The 6,892-nt window shown below is 42.6% G+C and overlaps 1 protein-coding gene across 5 annotated transcripts in view; it reads right to left on the bottom strand.

Moving 5' to 3' along the window:
* MTUS2 (microtubule associated scaffold protein 2) overlaps positions 1 to 6,892 on the bottom strand; it is a 797,713-nt gene that overhangs the window by 260,614 nt on the left and 530,207 nt on the right. The window lies entirely within an intron of this gene.

Raw genomic sequence — 6,892 nt, 5'->3', positions numbered from 1 at the left:
CACACCTGTAATCCCAACAATTTGGGAGGCTGAGGCAGGAGGATTGCCTGAGCCCAGGAGTTGGAGACCAGTCTGGGCAACATAGTGAGGCTCTACTAAAAATTAAACAAAAAAAAATTAGCCAGGTGTGGTGGTACACTCCTGAAGTTCCAGCTACTTAGGAGGCTGAGATGGGAGGACTGCTTAAGCCCAGGAGGTTGAGGCTACAGTGAGCTATGATCACATCACTGTACTCCAGCCTGGGCAACAGAGAGAGATCCCATCTCTAAAAAAAGGAATGGGCTCCTAAATACACTTTCTTGCATTTTACTTTATTCACAGGAATCCCTTCAAGTCATCTGGCAGATGTTCAATTCATTCTCTGTAATCTCTATACAATATTCTATGACATGGAGACTCCACAATTTATAATGTATTCAACCACTCTCCTACTGAATGCCATTTATTTCATTCCAATTTTTTCCATGACATGTGGTCATAAATATTATGCATATATCTTCATGTATTGATGCTTTTATTTCTACGAGACAGATTCTTAGGAGTAAGATTGCTGGGTGAAAGCATACGTATGTAACAGATACTGCCAAATTGCTTTCCAAAAAGGCCACAATTCACAAATGTAAGAAAAAACACTATAATTCCATTAATATTAAACTGGATACATTTTGAAATAGAATGCAAAAGTTACATAATTGTTTGGAAGACATATAAGACTTTAACAAAACATGGGACTTCCTTAATATTCTCCAGGGCATGTGTTTTCTTTTCACTGCCAAGTTTGAGAGGCCCTAGATTGCATGATAGAAATAGTATGTAACTTCTAGGAGTAGCACATGACTCTTGTTTGGTGCAGTGTGCAACAGCAAAGCCTGACACAGTTCCATTCCAAGGATAAAGTCACTTCTCTCTCAGAGGTTAGAGAGATGGCATTCTTGCCTATAATTTTATCTTCCTTTGTTTTCCACAAGAGGAAAGCATGCCAACCCATGTAGCACCAGAGAACCCTCAGATTCTCCTCGGTATGAAGGTATGAAAGCTGTCTTAGAAGGAACTTCAAGAGATTGCCTCGATTTAATTCTTAGCTTCTTCCCTGGCAGAAAAGGAGGCCAAAGGGCTCAGGTCACTTGGTGCAGCTTCAGACAGCGAGTCCCTCAGGTCACTTGCCCTGGTGCTATAGACACATCCATAGGAGACATTTAGTCAATAGCTGAAACCCCCAATCAAGGGCAAATCTCGCTCAATTGGTCATGACATAACACCATGGATTTTCCTTTTTAGGATGAAGCTGTCTCTATGTGGATTCCCCTCCACCTTTTTTTTTTGAGATGGAGTTTCACTCTGTTGTCCCGGTTGGAGTGCAGTCGCCCAATCTTGGCTCATTGCAGCCTCCACCTCCCAGGTTCAAGAGATTCTCCTGCCTCAGCCTCCCGAGTAGCTCAGATTACAGACCTACACTACCACGCCCAGATAAATTTTTGCATTTTTAGTAGAGACAGGGTTTTGCCATGTTGGCCAGGCTGGTCTTGGATTCCTGACCTCAGGTGATCCACCTGATGCCTCCGCCTCCCAAAGTGCTAGGATTACAGGTGTGAGCCATCGCGCCCAGTCCCTATGCAGATTTGAGTCCAGGACACATGTAAGAAGGAAAGAGAAGACTTGATAATCCTGCTATCATTCTGAAACCTGTAATCACTCTTCTCGAAAGGATTCTGAGATCAAACATCATCTTCACAATGGCTTAATTCTGGCTTTTAAGTAAAGCTTTAAAAATACTGAAGTGCTGGCTGGTTGGGAGGCCGAGGTGGGTGGATCAAGAGGTCATGAGTTCAAGACCAGCCTGGCCAAGATGGTGAAACCCCATCTCTACCAAAAATACAAAAATTAGCCAGGCATAGTGGCAGGTGCCTGTAATCCCAGATACTCAAAAGGCTGAGACAGAGAATTGCTTGAACCTGGGAGGCAGAGGTTGCAGTGAGCAGAGATCATGCCATGTCACTGCACTCCAGCCTGGGCAACAGAGCGAGACCTTGACTCAAAAAAAAAAAAAAGTAACAAAACTTATCTGTATGGTTATTGATTATTTCTATTTATTCAAAAAATTTTTTCTTTGGCAATTCCAAGGCATAGAGAGATCCATTTTCCTCAGTAAAAATTTCAATATTAAGGCGACTTCAAGTATAAAAAAGAGTAATTCAAGTTTTAAAGAATTTATTTCCACATTTTAGAATTCTGATGAACCCTAATGAATTTTATAGTCTTGAAAGCTTTGGAGAAAAAAATTAATATTTATCTAATATTTAAACTTTAAAAATATCAAAACAATAACTGTAGGTCCTGTTTTGGGAGTGCAAATGAAGTTTCCTTGAAGTATCAAGTAATGGTGGCCTCTGACAGAGGGAAAATGTCTAGCTCGCTGAATTCTTCTTCTGAAAAGCTTTGATATTTTAATATTTTAAGTCAATTGCTGTTATCGTTTTCTCTTGATAGTATAAATGAGAATATGAAAAGCCACTTAAGTTTAGCAATTAAATTTGACTATACATGTCAAATATTATTGGTGAAACCTACAATAAAATATTTCCAAATATCTTTATTCCATTTTCATCTTTTAAACATGTATCTTTTAACCTAAAATGAATGTAAATCTGAATGAAGAATTTACATGTAAATTACATTTACATGAAGACTCTATAATGCTATCATTTTCATCTGGGGGAGGCTGTTTCCCTGGCATCGTTTAAGGTTGGATGGAATGCTGATGATGAGATACTGGCTAATATTAACTCAGCAGAACACTGGAAAGTATGGCCACTAACTAAAATTTAATATGGCATTTTTGGAGACATAACCCTAATTCTAAAGGGCATATCAATTCCAGGTTGATTACCATTGTTTTTCTATAAGCTTGAAGTAATGAACATAGTTTACTAAACAGAAGGTAAAATTTCTTATTTACTTAGACTGCTGACAAATTGTTGGAAAAAATTACAGAGTTTGGTATATCCCAGAACAATACTAATACCACATTATCATTCTTGTTCCAAAACACACACTTGGTATTCTATTAACAGAAAATATTATTTTGGTCAGCACATGAACACGGTGATAATTTACGACCAGCAAAACAGTCAGATTTTCTGACACTACCTTACCTAAACTGGTAAAAAACATTTTGATGCTAATTTGTTAAGACAAGGAAAAAAAGAGAATTCATTTCAGCTATTTAAATCCTGTCACTGATGTCCATGCCTTATGGCTCAGATAAACTATTCAGATGTCTCTTTCTAATCATCTTTCTTGAATTAATCTTTCCGCTGGTGTATCATATGATTTACTGAAAGAATGTCACCCTTAATTCTATGATCCTGTAAAGAGAGACGAGAGCAGGGGGTTGAAATGAACACAATTGCCCTGCTGTATAAGAAAATGTTAGGATAACACTGCATAACTTTGAAAATTATTTTTTTTATCAAATTTGAGGATGAGTTGAGATGGCAAAATATGATCACACTGTAACATATATCCTCTGCTCTGACATATGCAAGTGAAAGATTAAAAATATAAATAGAAGAAACCATGGTCCTCTGGCAAATGAAGAAAGAGTTGTGAATCAGAATTGGAATAGAACACAAAAACAGGGGAGGGCTTGAGCCTTGAGCCCACCAGGCTCTCAGGTTGCAGGCAGGCTCCTACAGGAGGCAGGAACTGGGTGTGCTCTGCTGTCCAGGGCAGGCAGAGAAGGAGCCAGTCTTGTGAAGGAAGCTGAGCAAAGCCTGCTGCTCACTGCTGCCTGGGCCCCAGCTGCTGAGAGGCTGCGGCTCTCAGAAAGGTAGAGGAGATAGACACAGCCTGATGACAAGGAATCACCACAGCCCCTCAACTCCCACTAAACCCTGGTGTAATGATTGGATCAGTGATAATATCATCATGGGACAGGAGCTCAAGTTGCCTGTGAAGACCTTATTCTGGATCAGAGGCTCCAGAACTTGGTGGACTGGAGGCCCCAGAACTCGGAGGACATAACCACTAAGCAGGGAGGGCAAACATTATGGGAGAAAGAGAAACAGCAGCTGCAACAAAATGAGCCTGTGAACAAAAGCTAGAAAACTAATTAATGCACACAATGCTAAGAAAGACAGCAAAAAGCACTACATGAATTTATTATGAAAGAATCAATTTTATTGACTAGACTGACAAATATTTTAAAATAAGAATATTTAGGATACTCAGAAAAATAAATTAAGGCACACTCATTTAAAAATACCCTGAAATTATGAAGCAAAACAGCTATAAAACAACACACAGATATAGGACAGATATAATTAGAATTTTTGGAAATAAAATATTTGGCCATTTAAATAAATAAAAACAGTCCAGATGGGATTAACTCTAGACTGGATGTGCAATGAAGAACAGTTAAAAAAAATGTTAAAAAAAAAAAAGAACATCTAAGCAACATGGAAAATAAATGAAGAGTAATGGAAATCTTTGAAGGGATAATAGCTGGAAAAATGTTAAGCACCCAAAACTGCATCTTACAGAAGACATGAAGGGCCTTTTTGAAGTAAATTACAATATATTGCCAAGATACTACAATAACACTTGATTATATGCAAATGTCACAGGATCCTTGGGGTGTCACTTTTCTGGCCTAAAACCTTTGCGACAAGTGGCACCTTTGCCTGAATTTTGTTTGGGCCTACTGGGCTCGTTCCACTCACTCAACCAGGCAGGCTGCACTCAGCTTGCACTACCAGCCTAGATCCCATGCCTACCAAGGGCAAGCCAAGTGCGGAACAGCAAGGAACATGTGAGTGAGTGAGTGTGGGGTCCATCCACTGTGCACAGCCAAGCACGGTAGCTACAGCAGGGCAGGCAGCTCCAGGCACCAGCACAGGCACTGACTCTCTGCAAGGCTATGGCTGGACTAGATGTACCACAAGCTTCCAAGGCTGGCATGGGGAATGTGGTGGCTCCAGGAAGCTTGGAGACATCAGGAACTCAGACCTCCAAAGAGGGTGTCACAAACCTGGCTCAGGGTTCTCCTAGGTCTGAATTCCCAGGAGGGCCACAGCTCCTCTCCCCTTTCTTCTTTCCTTTCATCACCTGCAACATGGTGCGCAAGGGGCATGTTTCAGCCCTGTTTGTGTTACAGTTCTTTCAGTCCCATCATTTAGTGGATCCCAAGTTTTTGTCCCATGTCCACGAAGAATGAGGTACATGGACAAGTGGAGAGTAAGCAAGCCAAGAGGTGCTCTACTGAGTGACAGAACATCTCAGAGGAGACTCGTGGAGGGTAGCTACTCTGCAGGCCAGTTGTCCCAGCTGTCTGTTCAGCTCTCAGCAGAAGGGAGACCTACAGTGAGTAGCTCCTCTCTGTGGGCAGGTTGTCCTGAAGTCTATTGAGCTTTCAGTAGAGGGGAGACCCACAGTGGGTAGCTTCTCTCCACAGGCAGGGCATCCATTATCTGTTCAGTTCTCAGCAAAGAGGAGACCCACAGTGGGTAGTTCCACTCTGCAGGCAGGTTATCCTGTCATTTGTCCCAGTCTAGTTGAGTCCAGGGTTTTTATGGACTTCAGAAGGGACAAATTGCATGCTGATTGGTCCATGGGTAGCCACAGGCAGTCCCAAAAGAAGCACCATAAGTTTTTACTCCAGTCCACAGACCTAGCAGCCTGGGCCCCCAGGCCTCAGGCTGTCTTTGACCTGAAGGTGGGGTTTCACTGGGGACCCACCCTGTTCTGCCCAGGAGCCTGTCTGCCTCCTGCCACCATTAACCTGCTGTCCATGGTGCCCACAGTGTCCAGGCTGTTTTTGTTGAGGGGTGTCTGTAGGCCCATGCTGAGTCATCCTTAGCCACCACTCGGCCTCCGTCCAGTGCTTGTTGGCGCCCAAAGTCCAGAGGGGGCCAAGGCAGCATGGGGCTGGCATGTTGGTGCTGTCCTGATTGTGCACACACCTGGCTGGGTTGGGACAGCACTAGGACTTGGCCACAACTTTGCTCTGAAATTGGAGCAGGTACCAGGAGAGGTGAGAGGCCAGGCAGTGACAGCCTGCAGGGGAGGGGGGCTGCAGGGGAGGGTGGCTTCCTGGGGCCTGAGAGTCCAGAGATGCCTGGGTCCACAGCTGCGACTGGGAAGCTGCAGCTGCACCCAGGAGGGTGGGGCTCCCCCCCTCCAACTTGGAAGGGGAGGGGTTCTCACCCGTTCCTGGCTCCTGCTGGCTCTGTGAAGCAAGCAGCCCCAGCGGCACCTCCCCCACTGCAGCTGGCCATCATGGCAGTATCTGCTCCAGATGGGCCACCACTGCCATCACAAAGATTGACATGAAAAAGAAAATAGTATAAATATCAGTTCTCCCCAAATTATTCTATTAACTCAAAGAATAATTTTAATGTAAGTCCTACTAACTGCACAAATTAATCCTAAAATTCATACATAAGAACACAAGTCTAAGAACAGACAAGGTAATCATAAAGAAAAAAGAATGGAAGAAATCTCTGTGCCAGATCTCAAAATTTATGCGAAAACTATTAAAATTAAAATGGTGCAGTACTGGTACAGGGATAAACAGATAGACTATAAGAGTAGAGAGCTCAGAAACAAGCCTATATACAAGTAAAAACAATGATGCAACAGTTAACCATGGACATGTACAAAAACAAATAGTTCTTAGACCACCAGTTATTTCTGTAAGAAATAAAATAAAATGAAGTTGAGCATGGTGCCATCTGCCAGTAGTCCCAGCTACTCAGGAGGCTGAGGCAGGAGGATGATTTGAGCCAGGAGTTCAAGGCTATAGTGTGCTATGATGGGGCCTATGAATAGCCACTGCACTCCAGTCTGGGCAACATAGTGAGACTCTATCTATAAAAATAAAATGAGACATCTA

Source organism: Aotus nancymaae, unplaced genomic scaffold (assembly GCF_030222135.1).
Source record: "Aotus nancymaae isolate 86718 unplaced genomic scaffold, 86718_ANA_hifiasm-v0.15.2.pri h1tg000043l, whole genome shotgun sequence".
In the NCBI taxonomy this organism is placed as follows: Eukaryota; Metazoa; Chordata; class Mammalia; order Primates; family Aotidae; genus Aotus; species Aotus nancymaae.
The sequence above is the reverse complement of the archived record's forward strand: the minus strand, read 5'-3'. Positions and strand labels throughout refer to the sequence as shown.